Source organism: Suricata suricatta, chromosome 1 (genome assembly GCF_006229205.1).
Source record: "Suricata suricatta isolate VVHF042 chromosome 1, meerkat_22Aug2017_6uvM2_HiC, whole genome shotgun sequence".
Lineage (NCBI taxonomy): Eukaryota > Metazoa > Chordata > Mammalia > Carnivora > Herpestidae > Suricata > Suricata suricatta.
This window is the reverse complement of record NC_043700.1, coordinates 9,331,333-9,354,409: the sequence shown is the minus strand read 5'-3', so window position 1 is coordinate 9,354,409 and position 23,077 is coordinate 9,331,333. Positions and strand designations below refer to the sequence as shown.

At 33.7% G+C, this 23,077-nt stretch overlaps 1 protein-coding gene across 2 annotated transcripts in view; it reads left to right on the top strand.

Annotated features, from left to right (window-relative positions):
• LOC115299702 (putative uncharacterized protein FLJ31958) overlaps window positions 1-23,077 on the top strand; it is a 184,279-nt gene that overhangs the window by 97,070 nt on the left and 64,132 nt on the right. The window contains exon 4 of one of the 2 annotated variants that reach the window (XM_029950151.1): window positions 18,575-18,718. The exons of the other annotated variant lie outside the window; for it this stretch is intronic. The gene's annotated coding sequence lies outside the window, so the exon portion shown is untranslated. Of the gene's footprint in view, window positions 1-18,574; window positions 18,719-23,077 lie in introns of those variants that run through there. 2 annotated transcript variants of the gene reach the window in all.

Here is a 23,077-nt window from a genome sequence, read left to right as displayed (position 1 = left end):
AAAACTTGAGAGACTATTGAATGCTGAAAATGAACAGAGAGTTGAAGGGGAAGGGGGAGGGGGGAAAAGAGGTGGTGGTGATGGTGGAGGGCACTTAAAGGGGAAGAGCACTGGGTGTTATATGGAAAACAATTTGACAATAAAATATTATGAAAAAAAAGAAAAGAAAAAAAAGGAAAGAAACACAAAATAAATAATAAATTTGACTTAAAAAAAAGACTAATAATGAAGGATATCATTAATTGGGTCTCTCTTTTACAATTTTCAGGTGAATTTAGTTCCACACACACTTGGTCCTTTTGATGAGATTACATTAAGTAATTCTCATTATGTCAAGTTGATCTCATCCTCTATGGATGAACTAAAATCTGCTCTCAGGTAACACTGAAATTAATAAACTAAATAATTAAATAATAGTTACATTTCCAGGGAACTTACTTTTAAATGATCATAAAATTGATCCTTTGATTTAGCACTGTGAATTTTTCTGCCAAGACACAAATACCTATGCCAATATTTAGTTTTAACTCATATTCATTGAAAAAATTATTTTAAAGACTCTTGAGGGAATAGTTTTTGTAAATGGGTTAAGGAATGTGGGTGTAATTGATGAGACTTGGGTGGATGATGATAATAATTGAATCATTTTGTTAGTTGCTGATGTATTTTATGCCAATCTCTGCCATTCACTGCATATGTGTTACCTCATTTACTCCTCATGTTAGGGGAGTGGCAGTATGGCGATTTAGTCTAGCCCCATATTTTTATTCTTCTTTAAGAAATATTTATTTTTTTTATTTTGAGAGAGAGAGCATGTGTGTATGGGTGAACTGGGGAGGGACAGAGAGAGAAGAGAGAGAATCTCCCGTAGGCTCTTTGCTGTCATTGCAGAGGTCAGTGGGAAGCTCAATCCCGTGACCCATGAAATCATAAGCTGAGGTGAAATCAAGAGTCAGATGTTCAACTGACTCCAGGTGCTTCTAGGCCAAGAATTTTTCTATGCTAAACTCCAAAAAATGTCACTATTCTATTTTGCTTTAGTAGAAGTATCAGTAGAATAGCAGTGGTTTTGACAGATGAAGACATAACTTACCATTGCCTTTAAATTTTTCTCTTGTACTCTTATTAGTCTTTTAATCTTGTTGTTCTAGAAGGAATATCACTCTAATTCTTAAGTTATAAAAAATATAAATGTGTAATGTGTATTATGATTTTTTATCGATGCTTTTGGAATATAAGTGAGTGCACGCCTGTAACAGGTTTTATGAAGATTTGTAGACATTGATATTTAACTTATTAGTAAACTATCTATCAGGAATCCCACTAAAGCTTACCTGTACACTTACTAATTTATTTATTTTTGATGTCTGTTTGTATGCTGTGTACCTTCCTATAAGGGTATATTCTGATTATTGTTTATGATTCAGTACTTGGCATAGGTTTGGCTTTATCATTCCAAAATTCTCCTTTTTCTTATTAATTAATCTAAAGACCATACACATGATTTTCCTCAGTGTACATTTGGACTGTGTAATGTTTTTAAAAGTATAATGGACATACAGCATTCTGTTAGTTTCATGCGTACAACATAGTTATTTGACATTTGTGTACATTGTGAATTCATCATGACTGTAAGTCTAGTTAGCATCTCTATGTGTGTGTATGGCGAATAGAAAGCTAGTGAATATTGACTGAATTCCCCATGTTGTACTTATATGCTTAAGACTTACTTATTTTAGAACTGGAAGTTTACACCTCTTGACTCCTTTCAACCCTTTTGCACCACCCTTCCCCAGCACCAGCCCCCTCTCTGACCACCACCATCTCTGTCGCCTGTATCTGTGAGTCTGGGTTTTGTCTCGTTTTTCTTACTTTCTTGTTTTGTTTTTAAAAGTAAGGCTAAAAATACTGGAATGTGATCGGCCATTGTTCTAATTGATGATAACATAGCCGTAGCTTCTTATGAATTCTTTTTCTTAGTGATATCTTTCTAACCACATGAAACCTCATGGAATTCAACTTATTTTCATTTTCTAAATCATTCCAATTTGGCTCTTTTGTACACTGAACACAAAACACAACATCTTTGTCATACTTAAGACTTAACTTTACCATATTCTCCTTTAAAGTGTACTTTATGCTGTTAGAATTTCTAAACACTTATAAGGTAATATACTTGCTGTGTTGGTGGGAAAGCACTTTTATGAACTGACAGGTTCAATCACTTTTTAAAATTGTTACAGCTATTTTTTTAAATAATTCCACCTAAGACAACAGTAAAAACAATCATAATACTTCAATGAAAGAGATGGTTGTTCGTATTTAGCTCAATTTTAGTGAATAAAATTCATAGAACTTTCAACAAGATGTCTGTCCAGGGTATCAGTTCTGAACTGCATTGGTATTAGTTTTGGTGAGCATTAGTGAGATGAGTTTCAAGTTATCTTACTTTTGGAAAAGAGTGCATTCACTTTTATTCCCTTGATAATTTAATACTCTTGAATGTTGCACTCGTGTTTTCATACATGAGGGTATAAGGGCTGAGGTTACCATTAACAAAATATTAATAAAAACTAAGTTTGTTGAAGTCACGGATGACCACAGTTATATTTATGCCTTCAAACAGAGGTGACATTAATTATTCTTATTTTTGTGAATTATAGTCATTCTCATTTTTAGTAAGTGACAGTCATGAGTATGCATCACTAAGGAAGAAAAGGACAGCAGAAGAATACAGCAAAATTATACATGTATGATGAATTACCATGAGGCATGGATATGTATATTTTTTAGCAACACTAAAAAGCTGTGATAACCAAATTAGAAACAAACCACAGTGTAAGTGAAAGTTCCAAAACAGGATTTATCTCAAATTCTGTAAAGCTGTTAATAATAGTTATTATAATTCTGAACGTTATTTGCCTGTATGGTTATTCTTTAATAATAAACATAGTTCATTCGGCAACATAAATATTACCTTAGGAGTAGTGCTAGGAAATACACATGAAAATTAGTTTAGCTGTATTTTTTTCTTGTGAACTGGTACTGTTAAGAATTTAATGGTATTTACTGAAATTCCAATGAAATATTTATAACACCCTGCATCTAGTAAGGAAAGTTGATGCCAATGATTCTAACATACCTTTCTCCTACGTTTAATGGGGCTATGTTGTAAAATGAAGGCAAATCTCTGGAGGTAATTTAAATTGGGATTTTTTATATGTTTATTAATTTTTGAGAGGAGTGAGTGAGAGAGAGAGCAAACACGCATGTGAGTATGAGATGGCCGGGAGAGAGAGAATCCCAAGCACACTTCATGCTTTCAGGGCAGAGCCCACTGTGGGGCTTGATCCTATGAACCCTGAGATCATGACTTGAACCAAAATCAAGGGTTGTGGGGGGCACTTAACTGACTGAGTCCCCAGGAGCTCTGCAGATATATGTGGCTAAAAACTGAAGGCAAGGTAACAGGCAAAATCCCATGTGGTTCAACAGAATAGTCAACATGTTTTTTTAAAGTACAATGGATTTAAAGACTAAACTGAAATTATTCCTTTGTAGGCTGATGCTCCCATGATAATTTCCCCACGGAACCATATCTGGTAACAATTCTAGCTGTATTCCTGCCAACAGAAACATGACATCACATTCCTTTTTAAAATTAAATCTAAATTCAAAATTTTAGTGTAGGAATATGATTCATAACACACATTTTTAAGAAAGCTAGGTTTTAGGAATTGCCCTTTTCAAAGCTTCTAACATCAAGGTTCAGACAGTTTAGTTTCTGTAATTTTGACTGCTATTTTATTTAAATCTCAGCTTCCATATTCACCGTGAGGTCCCCCATTCTGTGTGGGTCAGCTTCCCTTATAGCAACTTTTCATTGCTAAAAATATATGAGTAAGTATTTAGTGTCAATCTCTGTAAGGAAATAATAACATTGAACAGGAAGGATGTAGAACAATGCTTACAAAGTTTGTTGTCATCTGTCTCTCATCAGGTACTCTATTGATAACACTATAGTTTGCTCTGTTCTGAGTACCTCGCTGGAGGCTGGCCTTGAAAGATACTTTCATTAATAAGGGTGACTCTAAGAAAATTATTTCTGTAAGAAAGAGCTGTATTCATCGTCTGTAGAGATATTCTAAGGCTGCTGGGACTTGGCCATTCGTTGGTTTGAGTGGAGACTTAAGTTCATCTCCCACTGACCGAGTTGGATAAAAACTGTTGAGCACTATCCTTCAGTGACGTTGCCTTGTTACTCAAAAACAGACAGGCATTCAAGACATAGAGGAAGAAGACAAGTGAGATTTGCCATTGAGTATAAAGTGTCACGAGTAAGCAGAACCTAGCTAGTAAGTAGCAGAGGTGGCCATGAAACACAAGTTTGCACACCAAGAGACGTAATAACAGTGCAAACAAGGACCAAAGTCCTGTACTGTAATACTTGTTAGTTTACAGCAATTTCTGAGTTAGAAGGTGCCAAAATGTGTACACCAAATTTATGAGTGATAAAGTTTTATTGAAAGCTGTTTGTAAGTCCTTAGAACATTGGAGTTGAAACATATGTCAAGATTACGTTTAAATTCAGTAATCAAATGAAAATATTTTATTATCAGATTTATACCATACATCCTTATAATTACCAGTAAAGTAATAAAGTATTATGCCATTTTACTCTTTTTTAACTTTGGTTAGTAAAATAATTTTTTAATGAATAAATTTAAAAATTTGTTCTTTATATTTTTCTTTAAAAATATTGGTAACATCAGCATATTTCAGTTAATTTTTTACTGAAAAAAATGCATCCATTTTTTGTGTGTAGGCATATCTTTATAATCATTCATATTTTGCACAAATTTAATCCATGTCCAATAACTGATGTTTGATTGCATCAGCTGCATGGATAGAAACGGGGCATGACGTCGCCTGTATGCAGTTCAGAGCTCAAAAATTAAATGCACATATATACTGAAAAACAAGTATACTCTCATTTTAAAAACTCTTAAGAGTGACCAGTTCTGCAATAATTAGCACAGTAATTACACTGTAGGTATTAGTATCTTTGTTTAGTATCTTGCGAAGGCAATTGCTCTCAAAGAATGTTAACTATGTTTCTCAAATCATACAATTAACATTCACTCAGCCTTTTCATTAAGTACTCTTTTTGTTCACTTAGTATTCCTTTATTGCTTCTTATGTGTGAGACTTTATGTTAGTCTTTAGGACTATTTCATGAAAAGAAAAGAACAAAAAAGATTATTTCCTGTCTCTGCCCTCTAGGATTTAAAATGTTGTCATTTTGGTTCTATATCTTTTTTGTTTTGATTTTTGTTTCAGGTTTTTTGTTTTTGTTTGTTTGTGTTTTTGCATTATATTATACTGTATCAAAAAATCTATAAGAAATTCATTTGGGGAACATTTAAACCATATGATCTGTGTATTACATAAGAATTCTAACCTTTACATAAAACCAGCAATACTTAAGATTCCGTGAAAGCTGCATCTTTATACAATGTCAATGCAAACCACCCACTTCTCGAGTATATTAATATCAATGTCCATACCTAGTGCAACATGGGGAATTTGGTATCTCTAAGCCTCTTTTTCTCAGCTGGCAAATGGGAATAATAAACGTATTTACCCAGTAAGATTGTTGAGAAGGACTTACATTGATGAAACAATGTGAAGCATTTAGAACAGTGCCTGTCTCATAGTAGGCTTTCAGTCACTGTTAGCTGTCACAAACTTATGTCCATTGCAAGTAATAATATTTTAAAGCAGTTTTACTTACATTAGTTAATACAATAACTTTGTTATAGGTACATATATTGTTTGTCACATATTTTTTAATTTTTTAATTTTTATTTAATGTTGATTATTTTTGAGGTAGAGAGAGACAGAGAGCAAGCAGGGGAGGGGCAGAGAAAGAGGGAGACACAGAATCCGAACCAGGCTCCAGGCCTTGAGCTGTCAGCACAGAGCCCAGTGCGGGGCTTGAACCCACAGACTGTGTGAGATCATGACCTGCACTGAAGTTGGCTGCCCGACTGACTGAGCCCCCCAGGAGCCTTTTGTTTGTCACATTTTAACGAGTATGTTAACTCACTTTTATTGAGTGCAAAACACTAGAATACTCTAAAGAAATCAGAAGGAAAGGCACATGGAGGGCGTGACTGTAACACAGGAGAAAGGAATATGTAGTACATTGGAAATAAAAATCAAACTATCAAGGGGAGGAGAAAAGAGAGCTTTTAATCATTACCTCCTTACAGCCCGCAAAAATTGCAAAACATATTTGTGGAATGGAACATCAAATTATTTTTTCTCTTCCTTTAAAAGCACCTTGAAAGGACAATATTTTTATGGTAAGGGCCTCTACTAGTTTTCTTACAAGCCTAGACGATCTCATGAGATATTTAACCACAGTTATATATTTGAGGTCCCTCCCAGTGTAAAAAGCAAACATCCTCACTCCTATATCATCAGCCAGTGAGCTTTTCATGTTTTACACTAACTCCGAGGGTAGCTTCTCAGATAAAACCTCGGAACCCCGAACCACACAAATTTTGGCCGATGAACTCCTTTCTCTCAGAAAATGAAAATTTCCATCCACTCAGGCTTTTTTTTTTCTTCTAGTACAAATCTAGAACTTTATTTTGCTGTTTATTTTAACTTCTTATCTTCTTTAACTTGCTCTCTGAGATTTTCATATTCTGCCTCTGATACTCACAGCATCCTGCTTTCGAAAACATCTCAGTGGATTCTTCTTGGTCTCAATATTTCCCTGAAATTGCCCCGAATGTCCATTTGGAAAAGGACAGGTGTGGCTTTTCTCTAGGCTCCTGCTTCCTTCTTGGAATTCCGTCCTGGAATTTTTTTTTTTTTTGTCTTTGATTATTTCTTTTAATAGATTCTTGCCACCACATCCGTCTTTCTCATTTTCACTTCAAAAGCCAAGTGACAATTAATTTAAAAAATTTTCTTAATGTTTATTTATTTTAGACAGAAGGAGAGAGAAAGAGCAGGAGCAGGGGAGGGTTAAAGAGAGAGAGAGGGAGACACAGAATGGGAAGCAGGCTTCAGGCTCTGACCTGTCCTCACAGTGCCTGGTCCAGGCTCAGACCCACAAGCAGCGAGATGATGACCCGGGCCAAAGTCAGACTCTTAACTGACCCAGTCATCCAGGTGCCCTGTAACAATTTATTCTTAATTCTGTTCTAAAATTTCTACGTTAAGGTGGGAAACTCGAAGACGCAGATTCTATTATTAGGTTTTCTTCACTCTGTAAAATTGAGCAGGCCAGATGATTTCTCTGTCATATATCTTGTTTGAAAGATATATTGAATGATTTGTATTACCTTTTCAAGTGGAAATATTGTGAATTTATAAACCTCAATTCTTTGAAATAATGTATGGACTGATTACCCAAGTGCACAAGTGTGTCACTGTTATTTTTAGCTGCCATATACTTTTTTTCAAGTTTTTATTTAAATTCCAGTCAGTTACCATAGAGTGTAATATTATTTTGAGGTATAGAATTCAGTGATTCATTACTTACACACTACACTCATTGCTCCTCACAAGTGCCCTCCTTAGTACCCAGCACCTGCCAAGCCCATCTGTACCCACCTACCTCATCTCTCACCCACCTACCTCTGTCAACCCTCAGTTTGGTCTCCATAGTTTAGAGTCTATTTTATGGTTAACCCTCTTTTCCTCTCTCCCCATATTCATCTCTTTTGTTTCTTAAATTTTACATGTGAGTGAATTTATGTGATATTTGTCTTTCTCTGACTGACTTATTTTGCTTAACATAATACATGTTAGCGCCATCCACATTGTTGCAAATTGCAAGATTTCATTCTTTCTGATGGCTGAGTAATATTCCATTGTAGATGTACCACCTTGTCTTTATCCAAATTCATTAGTCGATGGAAGATTGAGCTCTTTCTATAATTTGGCTACTGTTGATAATGATAAGCTGACATCAAATTATATTGTGCTATGTAAAGTTTCTAAACTCCTGCCTTTGGAAATGATTTCAATACATGGACTATCTTTTGCTTGTAGGAGTGGCCCAGGATCAGGAAAAAGACTAGGCAGAGATATTTTAATGATATTCTTTTGTGAACTGTTATGCTGAATTATATGAACTACTTCATGATACTTAATCTGTAAAATGACAATTTTATGTGGCTCAGTGTAACACAGTTTGAATATAAAATCTTTCTTTTTGACACATAGAGAACTTTAAATTATAGTAGCCTACTTATTCCATAAGGGGTCATTTTGCCCATCCTCATGTGTATATTAGAAGGTATTCATCTTTGTTATATTTTAAAGATGATGTAAAGTCTCATATTAGTTTTATGCAAATTTTACTTCACTTCGATAATTTAGCATATTATAATAACCCCTGCCACCTTTGTACTTTGAACTGTTCATTACATTTACCATAACACTATAATTATAAATATGTAAATGTTTATTTTAAATTGTGTGACCAAAGCATATATTAAATTCATTCTGCATAGAAAATACGTTCTCATGAAACATATAAAACACTCATAGGAAAATATTTATTATAATATAAATTAAATGGCTATTCCATGTAATGTAAATGAGACTATTACTAAAAAGACTTCCTATCAGTCAGAATTTGTTTTTGTTTAAGGACAGTGACATGAAAATAAATACACTTGCCACATTAAAACACAAATATTGTAACCAAAAATTATACAGAGCAATGCTGCTACATGTATGTTCTCTAAAGGGTTTCTTTTTTGAGATTTAAATCTATGGAGAAAAATGAAAGTAAAAATTACACTTATTTGAAAGAAGCTCTTTTTTCTGGAATACAAATAGATTTCAGGGCTCAAAAAGAAGGAGAAATACACATACACACACAAAACCAGCAAACGTAATAACTTCTAAGACAGACTTTCCTTCTGTATTTTGAGAAAGAGAATTTACCAGGCTAAGCTTGCTATTTATGACAAGTTTTCACTTTGTCATTTTACTAACCCATGAGTATAAGGATTAATCACTTTTTCCAGTGACACAGTATGTTCCTGTCAAGTTGAATTCTTTTTAAAAGAAAATCCACTAGCCTGAACATTTCAGATAACAAAAATCAACCTAAGCTTGTTAAACTTCCTAATACTTGAAAGTAAATATGTCTTATAGGTACATTTATTAAAATGATGTAATTCTGATATACGAACTGCAGCACATCATAACCCAAAATGATATGTGTCCTGTAATGTTAGTAACTGACTTTTGTAATTTTCTAATTTATTTGATCCCATTATATGAGTATATTACCATTATGAGCAACCAGTACTGTGAATTGATATAGTATATTACTATAAATGACAACATAATTTAAAACACCACGTTGATCATGGATAAAATGTATCATCCAATAATATATTTACAAAATATTCACATTAAAAATAGTCTTTATATCAAAAGGTTTTTTTCATTCCCACCTGCCAATGATGGAAAATAAATTTATTAGTAACAGTTGAGAGATTATTAGCTCTCAAATAACATTTCACATATTTGTAGATCAAATAAAAAACCTAAATTTTATAGTAATAAAAAGAAAATTAAAACCAGTTAAAAACAAGAGTCAAAATAATATTTGCTCCACGATGTGTAGGATTATATGACCACAGGTATGACCGTTCCTACTTTACTTACTTTAGTTTAAAGTGAAACACACAGAATATTTTTTGTTCAATGCAATAGGCTAAATTCCAAAGAATAAAGATGTAGTACTGTATTCAACCAGTTTAACTTAGTTCAGTAACTTCGTTTGCACATAAACTAAGTGCTAGGTACTCAATGTCCTTGGGAAAACAAAATAAACTGGCTGTAAAGGCAATCCTTGAAAAATTACAACCATATAAATTCCCAAAAGGGACATGATCCATTGAAAAATTCCAGTGGCAAAATCAGGTAATGATGATTTCTTATTTATGAGTAAAAAGCTAATGTTGAACAGGGTTCTATGTATTAATTAACCCTGGACTTAAAATGCTTTTCTGTAACTTTACAGATTGTATTCACTTTCCCTAGATAAATAATGGTAGAGGTTTAAAAGAGCATGTTTCTTTAACGTGTGTTTTGCCTCAGTAATGTATATGTACAAGTTCTGTATTATGTTTACTCAAGTGTTAATGAAATAAATTAAATCTTTAGTAAGCAGAGTCAAAACTATGTGTTTGCTGTGACATTACATTATATCCAATTCAGGAAATGATCAATAGACAGTCTTTTTCTGTACCTGAATAAGTTATATTAGGCAAGTTGACTATTAATAATTATTTATCAGAAGAAATAAAACTGAAAAGGATTGGTCAGCTTATTGGAACCTATAAACACGTTATGGAAAAGAGACAATTTGTAGACTCATTTTCTACTCTGAGGTATCGCTGTGCTTTCTTGGACTAGCGGAGTTCCAGGGTAAAAAGTAAGATATGTCTTTCCCCGCTGTGACCCTTCTTATTTATCTACAGTAAAATAACACAAATAGGAGGAAAAGGGGAATAAAAAAATTGTTTTTCATTTCCTTTTTCTTTTCCAATTTTTTAAACAAGGTCACTGGAATCAAAGTATAATTTTGTTTACCAGGTTTTAGCTTGGCTTTATATTTTAAAACAGTGAAACATAATCAGTATAATTTATTTTTGCCCTTATAGTGAATATTTCTTGTTTTTATCTTTCTTGATATTCTTTATTTTAAATCTTAGAACCTATAAGCTACCTATGCGGAAATTCTTCTTAACCTACAACAGTGATATTTTTAACCTGAAGAGTTATCTCTATATCATAGCATAATTTATTTTCCTTTTCTTTTTCTTATGTTTAGAGAGAAAGAGAGAGAAGGAGAGAGAGCGAGAGCAAGCGTGCATGTGAGTGAGCGGTGCAGGGGCAGAAAGAAAGGGAGAGAATCCCAAGCAGGCTCCGTGCTCAGCAGGAGTGCAGCAAGAGAGTGGATTTCATGGCAGTGAGATTATGATCTGAGCCAAAGTCAAGAGTCAGACACTTAACCAACTGAGCCACCCAGGTGCCCCTATTTTTTTTAATCGCAGTGTTCAATATATAATAATGATTAGAAAATTTATTTGTAAGTACAATTAAAATATTTAAGTTATTGTAACTTTAAGGAAAACATTTTTAAAGCTGAGTCACTTCACAAATTAAAAAGTGGATGCATTTGCTGTACGTGTATCATTACAAGCATATGGTAATGCTGTATGAACCATATGTCTTTATTTTCAGGGAACATATGGAAAGTGTTTAAAATAAGTACATTATAAAAACATGACAGGGTTGATAAAGGGTACTTTTCCATTAAATAAACAGTTCCCCATGAGAATAAATAATAAACAATAAATAATAATGTAATTCACTTTGAAATCTTAGATCAAATTGACAGTTCAAATATTTAAAGAGGATTACTGCACTAAGGTCATCATTGTTGTTAAGTAAAATAACCCTTAAGATTATGTGTGTGTGCATGCGTGTGTGTGTTTGTACATGTGTAATATATTGAGACAGGATGATTCTGATCACATCTAGCAAATGGCAAAAACCTCTGCTAATACTAAATGAGTAGTGCTTAAAACCTCTCTGTGAGTTAAAATATCAAAGATACAGTCAACATGGTTTTCCAAATATATATACTCAAACATCTAAATCATAGCATTTCATAAAGGTATTCAATAATCTAGCATCTCAATATTCCCTATGTTGCATATTCAAAAACACTGCATAATAATGGCTGCATTTATATACTGTCATTACATACAATATGGAATACATAATGTATATGAATATAATTCTCGATGATAGATAGAGAGAGAGAGATTGCCAAGAAGTGAAGCATACTAAAACCATCATTATTTTTTCCACATCCTCACCACTAGTTGCTATTTCCACTCTTTTTGATGCTAGCTAGGTGTGAGGTGGAAATGCACTGTGGTTTTGGCTTGCGTTTCTCGGATGATGAGTGATGTTCTGCAACTTTTCCAGTGTCTGCTGACCATCTGGGTGTCTTCTGTGATCAGGTCCTCTGATCGCTGTTTTAATTGGATTGTTTTTTTGTTAGTGTTTTGGTGTTGAGCAGTATGAATTCTTCGTATCTTTTGGATATTAGCCCCTTATCGGGTATACTGTTGGCAGTATCTTCTCCCAGTCAGTAAGTTGCCGTTTCATTTTGTTGTTTTTCTTCGCCTTGTAAAAGATTTTTAGTTTGATGTAATACCATTTATTTATTTTTACTTATATTGCTTTTGCCAGAGGAGAACTCCCCCAAAATATTCTTAAGTCCAATGTCAAAGTGTTTACTGTCTTTCTTTTCAGCTTTATGGTTTCAGGTCTCACATCTAGGTCTTTATTCTATTCTGAATTTTATTATTGTGTATGGTATAAGAAAGTAGACCAGTTCATTCTTTTGCATTTAGCTCTCTGGTTTTCCCAACAACATTCATTGAAGAGACTATTTTTCCCCATTGTATATTCTTTCCTTTTTTGCCATAGATCAATTGACCATGTTAGGGTGAATTTATTTATGGACTCACTCCATTTTTTGAGGTGGGCTCTCTATTCTGTTCTATTGATGTATGTGTCTGTTTTGTGCCAAAACCCTACTGTTTTGATTACTATAATTCTGTAGTATAGTTTAAAAATCAGGAAATGTGATACTCCTGAGGATCTTTGTGTCTACTCTCTTAGCAATGTTCAAGTAAATAATACAGTATCGCTCACTCTAGTTACCCTCCTGTACATTACATCCTAGAACATATCCGTCTCATAGTTCATGATAGTTCATGGTTTCTTCTACTGACGTCTTCCCATGTCCCCAAACATTCAGCTTTGAAAATCAGCATTCTTATCTCTGCTCCGATGACTTTGGCTTTTTTAGATTCTATAAGTTAGTGATATCATACAGCACTTGTTTTTCTTGGTCTAACTCAAGTTAGCATAATGCCCTCAAAGTCCACCTGGTTCCCTTCATTTTTGTGCAAAGTGAAATTCCATTATATGTAATCTAACATTGTTTTAATCCATTCATCTGTTGATGGGCACACTTAAGTCATTTCTTTGCTATTTTGAATAATGCTGAAATGAACATGGGAATGGAAATATCTTTTCAAGATACAGATTTATTTTTCTTTACATAAGTAACCAAATGTAAGAGTGCTGTTTTATAATAATGTGTCTTGGAGAAACTTGTTTTGAATTGAACTATTGGAGGAACTTATGAGGTTGATAAACTTGGATATCCAAATATCTTCCTAGATCTTAGAAGTTCTTGGCCCTTTTTCTATAAATAAGTTTCCTGCCTTCATCTCCCTCTCTTATCTTTTGAAGAATGCAATAATGAAAAAAATAATGGTATTCCATAGTTCATGTAGGCATCTCATGAACTCTTCTCATTGATATTTATTTTCCTCTAACTGGATAATTTCAAATGACCTGTCTTTTACTTCACAGATTCTTTCTTTTGATTGATTTAGTCTGCTATTTATGTTTTCTATTGTATTTTTATTTCACTTTTTGTATTCTTCAGCTCCAGAGTTCTATTTAGTCTTTTATATGATTTCTTTCCATTCAACTTATTATTTGGTTCTTGTATCTGATATCATTGAATTGCCTTTCTATGCTTTATTGTAGTTCACTGACCCTCCTTAAAACAACAATTTTGAATTTATAAATGGACATGTTACATATCTCCATTTCTTTGGAGTTGATCACTGGAAAATTACTCTGTTCCTTTGCTGGTGTCGTGTTGCCTTGATTTTTTATGGTCCTTGAAATCCTGTGTGACTGTCTTCGTATTTGAAGAAGTAGTCACCTCCTCCAGTCTTTACTGACTGGTTTTAAGAGGAAAATACCTCTCATAAGCCCTGGGATGAGGCTCAGAATTTTTCCAGAACAAGAGAGAAAAAAGTGGGTCTTTTTGGCTGCATTCTGTACTTCTGGGGAAGCCAGGTGCTTACTAACATGCTCTCACTTTCTGCTGTGGGAGAAATCACTGGCCAAGAAAGCTTGTTGTGTCACAGAGTCATGGCTCCTTGGAGAGGAGTGACATGTAACATGGAACTATGCCTTTTACTTTCTTCATTTCATCTGATATTTAAGTATTTTTATTCCAAAAGTGTGCTGGAACTTTCTCACTGACTCCTAGATATCCACAAGAGTGTTCTTTCTTATCTGTGAATGATTCATAAGTCAGTGTTCTTTAATGATATATTTACATATTTATTTATTTAAAGAGAGAGATTTCCCTCAAACAGAAATAGCTAATCAAATGAATGTTTTTTAAAATATATTTGTAGATGATCTTATGATTCTTGCCTTGACCCATAAATATGATGAATTTTATTAACCATTTATATTTTATTGAACTATTATTCATGTATTATTTTTTGACGGTACTATAGAATTTTACTCACTAAGTTTTAATTTAATATTTGGATTATTTTTTAAATTGTTAATGTGTATTTGTTTTTGAGAGAGACAGAGACACAGAGACAGAGAGCAAGCAGAGGGAGGGGCAGAGAGAGAGGGAGACACAGAATCTGAAGCAGGCTCCAGGTTCTGAGCTGTCATCACAAAGTCTGACGTGGGGCTCAAACCCACTAACTATACAAAATCATGACCTGAACTGAAGTTGGACACTTAATCAACTGAGCCACCCAGGTGCTCCCCAGAATTTTTGCATTCTTATTTATGAACAATATTGCTTGATTATGTACTTCAGTAGATTTTTATGTCAGTATATCATAGATCTAGAAAAGGACATAATAATAATTGTAATAACATGATACATTATCTCATAGTTAACATGTACATGTAGTGGCCTCTCATATCAAGAATTAAATTTATTGGAACTCTGGAAGCATCTCTTATGACCCCTCTCTATCAGAACTTCCTGCTAATGATAAATTCTGATTTTTGACAATGTAAATTAGATTTACCTGTTTTTTTCTGTGCAAATGCAATCACAAAGTTACACAATCAGTGCTGCTGTTTTAATGATGATTATTAATATTACAGAATAATTTTGAAGTTTGATGGTGTTTTATTTATTTTTTTGGTTTTTTTGTTGTTTTTTTGATGGTGTTTTAATAGTCAAACACAGTTTTTCATTTATAACTTCTTTACCAACTTAGAAGAATGAATCTATATCCATGAGATCAAAATAATTTTCTTATAATCCCCATACTTACATTAGTTTTACTTAATTTGACATAGGGGATTGACAAAAAATAGTTAAAGATTCCCATTTCTGATGTTTCTATTAATTCCTTTATCCTTCTCTCTGTCACGCATGCATTATGAGTTAAGGTCTGTGCTCTTTGCTTCATAAATATTTGTATTCCTTTCTCATTGTGATTGTAAATGCCATCTTATTAAAATTACATCTGTTACCATTTGTCTGATTTTGGAAACGAAATGGCATTTGTCTGATTTTGGAAACAAAAATGGCATTTTATTTTTTCTTTATACATTGTTATATTTTCAAAGTATTCTCTGGTTATATTTTAATTTTAATTCAAACACAGATTATACAAACCAATTATTAAAATCCATTTATACAAAAAAATCAGTAATTTGCTTTTATGTTTGCCACTTGCTGTTTAAGATCTGTTGATAACCATGTATACTGTAAGTGAGTAAATGAAATAGTTTAATGAACTAGATAACTTGCCGAGTGTTCCAGTCTTTTCTCACAGTTCTTCCAGAGATGATGGCATTACGTACTTGGAAGTCCTTCTGTATCTTGCAAGTGTCATAGGCAGTTAATATTTTTCTACTAGAACTAACCATCAAATTTTGATGATGTCTTTGTAGTAATCTGTAGCAGGTCCTTGGGTAGATTCTGGATGTGAAGTGTAAAGTAATTGTCTTAGCTGATACATAATGCAATTTATCAACTTCAAACTACATTAAATTAGCATGCATAACATCATTATAAATTGTGAGATCCACAAACAAAATTACCTATGGAAAAGTTGTTTGTATATCTAAACTCTTTGGAAGATCAGTCTTCAAAATCACCTTTCCTAAATAAAGATGACCCAGATAATTTTTGCATCAGTTTAAAATTAGATAAAGTATTTTGCAATACTTACGGAAATATTGTATTAAATACTACTTCTACAAATGTAAGGTGTGGTTTCACTTTTTATCATATAAAAATTTGTTCCCTCTCAACTGTCCATAGTTTTGCTTACATTTTTATAAAACTGCTAAAATAAATATGCAGAAGTATAAGTAATCTTGGGAGGACTAGAGTATCTAAATACCGCTATGCTTTTTTTCCAGATGACATATTTTAAAATATATACTACTAATCATCAGAAACCTATATGACTCCATTATATTATTATATGATAAGGTACAAATTTATCATTTGAAGACCTCTTCCAGATGTAGTAAGATAAATACACACGCATACACACACACACACACACACACACACACATACATATACATAGATATACATATATATATATATATATATATAAATTGGCATTTAAAAGAAAACAAATGTAAGGCCATAGTTTTATGTGGGCCTTTTATTACTTAACTAATTCTGATTTAGTTTCCTGTTCTCTAAAATGACATTAATCATGCTTGACCTTATGTATTTCTTGGGAAATAAAGTGAAATAAATTCTGAAAAAACTATTTTAAATTATAAGCACCATTCAAATATTAGGTAGTTTTATATGGGTTTAGTGACAGAACTCCAACTGAATTCACTTAATTACTGTGATCTGTTTATTTAATCTGTACTTTAAATATATTTAATCTGTACTTTAAATATAAGGCTTCAAAACTCATAAAATTATATTATTATTAAAATTGTCTGTGTTCTTCAATTATATTTCTATCTGTAATATGGGAAAGGAGGTAGAAGTCATATGAAAACAAAATTTCTTAGCATACTTGTTTAGACTATACTAAAATTGAGTTCATTTTATGTTAATTTAAAACACTATTATTATTATTATTATTACTATTATTATTATTTAGTATATCAGAAAATCTGCTTTCAGAAAGTCAAAACACCTGTTCATATTTTATTTAAAATCATGTCAATATTTATAAAAAGTAATACTTAAAACAAAATTCCAGTTTAGATATTAATATTTAAATATAGGTGTTATTTGTATATGCATATATGGTTTAAATCAAAATAATAAAGTATTGAATCAAGATTTCAATTTTTTTTTTCTTTTGGAGCACATTAATCCTAATTCTAAAAGCACTTGTTTAGTACATATTGATAGAAATTAGCTTGACATTTAGACATTTCCCATTAGCCTTAGTAGAATCAGTTGAAACTATTATGTCTGTGTGCTGTTGTGGGCAAGGTGGGAATGAATCTTTACTTATTCTCCATGTATACTTTGAAGGGTAAAGTCTATTTACATTTTGGTTTAGTGATAATCACAGGCTCACAGCTGTAGTTGCAATAGGAAATCTGGAAGAATTTTAAAAGATTAGAAAAAAAAAGTAGAAAGTATGAAGATTGCTGAGTTTCCCCCTAGCAATTTGTGACATCCACAGACTGAAAAGACTGGTCCTCCTATACCACAGGGATAAAATTTTTCTGTCACACACATTAGCCAACTGTTATTTTCTATTCTGAGAAACCAAGATAATGGCTTTCGGGGAACTTCACAAGAAAGAAAGTTCCCACCATGAGCAAAAAGACAACAAAACGTGCGTTTAACATTTGTCTATCCAAATGCACATTGTAACATATCAAGGCACATTTCTTTATAGTGAAAATAATTTACTTTTAATTTTCATTCTGTTCAAAGATAAACCTAGGTACATTAAAATTTTGAAGAGTTAATTTAAAAAAAAAAAGGTTTTTTTAAATTTAATTTGAGAGAGACAGAGAAAGCAAGTAAGAGAGGGGTAGAGAAAGAGATAGAAAGAATCCCAAGCAGGCTCCAAGCTATCAGTGCAGAGCTTGATGTGGGGCTTAAACTCACAAACCATGAGATCATGACCTGAGCCAAAACCAAGAGTTGGATGGTTGACCGACTCAGCCACCCAGGTGCCCTGAAGGGTTTATTTGAGTAAACATCAATTCAATTTTTGAAGGATAAAACCAAAGCTGGTTAGGAACACTCCACTGACAGGTGCTGAGGAAAGACTTTATAGAGAAGACATTAATGTAAAGTACAGCGTAAGCAGTTGCCTTGTTAGGAAAGCCTAGTTGACTGTTTATGATTAGTTGTTCTTAACTTGTGTACACTCAGATTTGACTGCATTAACTCTGGCTTTGGTTTCCTTATACAGGCCTACCAAGCCACTAGAGCCACCTTAGCCTAATGGCCTTCCTGTTTAATTACTTTAGCAATTCCCTTCTTTTGGTTACTTCTCCTACATGACAAATTGAGCAAATATTTGGTAGACCATAAGGTCAAGTTGTTTTTGTCTAACTGTAAAATGTATAGTCTGTCATGCCTGGGGAAGAATTGTCTTTGCTCTTCCTTGCATTGTTCAACTTGTTTCTCTTGCTCCGACCTCAGTGAGATCACCTGATACCATGCTGATGGCTGCAAACGTATATCTAAGACCCTTGAGAGAACACGCTGCCACCAGGGAGACTGCAGTGGTGACTATGAAGAGGGAGTGCCAAGAGAACTGAAGGAAATTTCTTAGCCAGAGCCTCCCAAGACCAAACCAGTTAGTAAGAAATAAAATCAACGGATATACTCAAAGAGCCATCAACTTGATTTGGCCAAATGGTTTCTTACTTTCTTGTATTTGAGTTTCTACAATATAAAGGATGTTGATCCAGGTACAGTAGGAGGCATTGGCTATGGTACAGACTTCCTATTTAGCCAAGCAATCTCAAGCAATACTATTATCTAAACTAATACATCAAAGCTGAGGAGGTATACTTTGAGATGACATATTCTGCTCCTCTTTATTCCCTTCCTTTGAAACTTCCCAAGTTTCACAGTTCAGAAGTTTAGTTGGTAGACTGCTCCATCTCAGTGAACTTGTCCTCCTCCTGAAAGTAGATCAATTCAGTTGACCAGTTGACTCATTTCAGTAAATGGTCTTGCAAGCTGGCTCCCAAAGTTAGGCACAGAGGGTGGGTCCAATCGGGCATTTAGGAAGATGTATTTCTGTGACAACAGAAGAAAACAAAGGGTAGAGCAGACTGTGCGTCAATTTCTGAGTCGAGAGCAGTCAGTTGAGATTCTCAGATGATGGGTTTCAAGATCTTGGACTGGAAGCTTCTCTTGTAGTTTAAATATCATCTGGTGTCCTGGTGATTTTTCTCAGTGGCCCACAAGCAACAGGCACAAAGGTTGTCCATTCATGAATTGTGGTGACTTCTCTGAAACTGATAGCAAGTCACCTGCCTTCGGTTTGTAGAGCTTCAGTAATAGGGCAGTTTTTTGTCTTGTTTATTTCCAGTAAGAAGAGTGAAAGAAAATTGGCAAGACTAGCTCGGAGAGTTGTATCCAGATATCGGAGGAAACTAGAAAAATTCAGGATCCAGTACAAGAATAGTAATTTGCGTATATTCTTAAATATGATATTTAAGGTGTTGGTAATGATATCTCAGTGGCTTTATTGACTCCATTAAATCAACCTTATTTTTTTGATGTAATAAAGAATCTCAGATTAAATTTTTTAAAGCATCTTTAGGTTAAGGGGAAATGCCAAGGATTTGCCCAGTTGTGTCCTGTTACAAGGAGAACAGAGTCTTGCTGAACTTAGGAAAATAACTGTATTGTCAGGAAAAATAAACTTTAGTTTTTGAATATTTATTTATTTTGGAGAGAGAATGAGAAAGAGAGAGAGAGAGAGAGAGAGAGAGAGAGAGCATGAACAGGGGAGAATAAGAGAGAGAGGGAGACACAGAATCCCAAGCAGCCTCCAGGCTCTGAGCTGTCAGCACAGAGCACAATGTGGGGCTCAAACTCATGGATGGAGAGACAATGACCTGAGCTGAAGTTGGATACTTAACTGACTGAGCCATCTAGGTGCTCCTTGAAGGAGAGCATAGTTCTTTAAATCTGGAAAACAAAATATTGAGGAATAAGCAATGTTTATAGCAGAATCATAAAAATTGTAACATTAGTTTATTCAGTCCCATGTAATTGTTTGTTATTTTGCTTGATCTTGGTGTAGCAGTTTTATGAATCCATCAGTTTCTTATTAGAAACTCCTTTCCTGTTTCAGTGATATGATCTTACAGTTATCAGACATGTTTGTCAGTCTTTTCCATGAATTTCTTTGAAGATGAAACAGTTTTGTGAACATATCAGTGTAAAACAAAAGCTGTCTGTAAATGACAAAAGATTTAAAAGTGGCCATGGGTAAAGATTTGATAAGAGTTTATTATAATCCAACCGACAGGGAAGTTTCATTATTTCTGGACATGCAATGTTTTAGAACAAGTGGAATTATGACAAATAATATTATACTAGGACATATCAGATCCCTAGGAACATCATACATCTTCTGGGGCACTTATATTATTAACTAAAAACACATATCTGTACAAATAAATCTAAGGAATATTTAGCACCCCTTTTTGTTTGTTTTAATTTGACAGTGTCTCTCACAACATTTAGCATATCGCATAAACCTTAACTAGGTTTATTCATATTTCTCCTTTTATAAGGAAGGAGCACACATTCCTTTGAGATGTTTTTCAGGGAACTCCTGGAAAATCCAAAGTTATATTGAAGTCGAAAAGACTTTATTTTTAGAATATTGTTTTGAAGAGTTTGTCAGCAACATCAAAAGGCTTTAAATGCTTGGCTAAATAGGATTGCTGTCACTGTGACACAATATTTAGTTTGACCAAAGTGACAAAGACTTCAAGGCAAACACAGGAAGTTATATAATTGTAAAAAACAAAACAAAACAAAACAAAATAAAACAAAACAAAACTTCTGCTCTCATTTCAAAGGAAAAATTCACTTCTTTCAAGTAATCAAAGACCTAATAAAGATAACATGAAAATAATATTGCTAAGACGGAAACCTTTGCCTTTTAGATGGATTTCCCAACAGTTCAAGACACGCCGTTCAGAATCTTATCAATAGCAGACCAATAGTCCAAGAAAGCTTTGTCCTTTTAACATACAAAATCAAATTATTTGTGGGAGTACTATTGATATTAAAGTTTATTTTTAAAACTCTTATGAAAGGGGTTCCTGGGTGACTCACTTGGTTAGGCATTTGATTTCAGCTCAGGTCATGATCTCACAGTTTATGGGTTCGAGCCCCACTTCGGGCTCTGTGCTGACAGCTTAGAGACTGGAGCCTGCTTCAGATTCCGTGACTCTCTCCCTCTCTCTCTCTCTCTCTCTCTCTCTCTCTCTGCTTCTCCCCCACTTGTACTCAGTCTCTCAAAAACAAATAAACTTTACAAAAATTATTAAAAAACTCTTACAATAGATTCATCCAATTTTAGCCTGCTAGACCAGATATTTATCCCTCCTTTTCTCTTCTTCTTCCTGTTTTTTTCCTCTTTCCCAACTTCCTATACCCATTTAGTGTGTGTCCTTTGTTCCTTCCCATTTTGAAAAAAATATTTTTCTCCTTTAAGATAAAATTTATTTTCCCTTAAAAATGCATCCCAGTACTTCATACCTTTGCTTATCCAAAATACATCCACCTTGCCTTGTAGACAGAATTGTCCCCCTTACTATTTCTCTTAGTTTTAATTATATATATTGATTAGAATTCTTAACTATTAGAAACTTTATTTCTAATGAAAATCAAGAAGCAAGCAAGCGTTGGACTTTTACACCAATATTCTTTGTATTGGCAAGGAAATTAGTTCATTTAATAATTTTTGGAAGCATGCTCTTCCTTCTATTAATTTTTTCAGTGGGTCACAAGACATCTTTATTAATGGACTCAAACTTTTTTACTCTGCAGTATATGTAATAAGCTAAAAGTAGATAAACCTCTGTTTAGTGGTCAATGTTTTAATAATTTACTTATTTGAGGATGACCTGATATTCAATGAATATATATCATTTAACTTAAAATAACTTTGTAGCCTTCAAGTTACCAAAAGTTTCTGGATCTATTTAATTTACTCATTCTTAACTATTATGTATACATTACTAATGAACATTTCACAAGACATTAAACACCTAGTAATCATATTGTTATTTTTCTTGCTGATAAATTTTGTAACTGGTAGTATGAGCTTATTGGACTAGTAAACCTAGGTGGAGTGGAAGTTGTATCTTTGTATTATATTTGATGTTGATAACTCTGAAGACATACCTGTTTAATTAAGCCGAAAGCTTAAAATAGCTTTTATTTACAAAAGATTATTTATGATCACATGAGCTTAGAAAGCATTTGGATTAGTTTCTGTATTTTCAAGAGGACACTTAATTTTATAAGTTCTTACTTTTCCTTAAGACCATTAAAAATAACTTTTACAAATTATCTTTGGCAATATCATAGAGAGGTAGGATGATAACACCTAGATATATAAATACAGATAGATATTTAAAAGTTTTAACCATGAGACAGGTATATATAAGATAATAGAGGGGCACCTGGGGGGCTCAGTCAGTTAAGCCTCCAACTTTGGCTCAGAGAATGATCTCATGGTTCCTAGGCTTAGGCCCCAGGTTGGGCTCTGTGCTGACCACTAGCTCAGAGCCTGGAGCCTGCTTCGGATTCTGTGTCTTCTCTCTCTCTGCCCCTCTCCCCCGCCTCTGTCTCTCTGTCTCTCTGTCTATCTATCTCTCTCAAATAAATAAACATTAATCTTTTTTTAGAGACAGTACAAAGTTTCCTAGTTTACCAAAGAGAGAGAGAGAGAGAGACAGAGCATGAGCAGGGGTGGAGCAGAAAGAGAGGGAGACACAGAATCCGAAGCAGCCTCCAGGCTCTGAGCTGTCAGCACAGAGCCTGATGTGGGGCTTGAACTCATGAACCCTGAGATCATGACCTGAGCTGAAGTTGGACACTTAACTGACTGAGCCCCCCAGGCATCCCTGAAATCAGAACTTTTAAAAGATAAACTGAGGTACA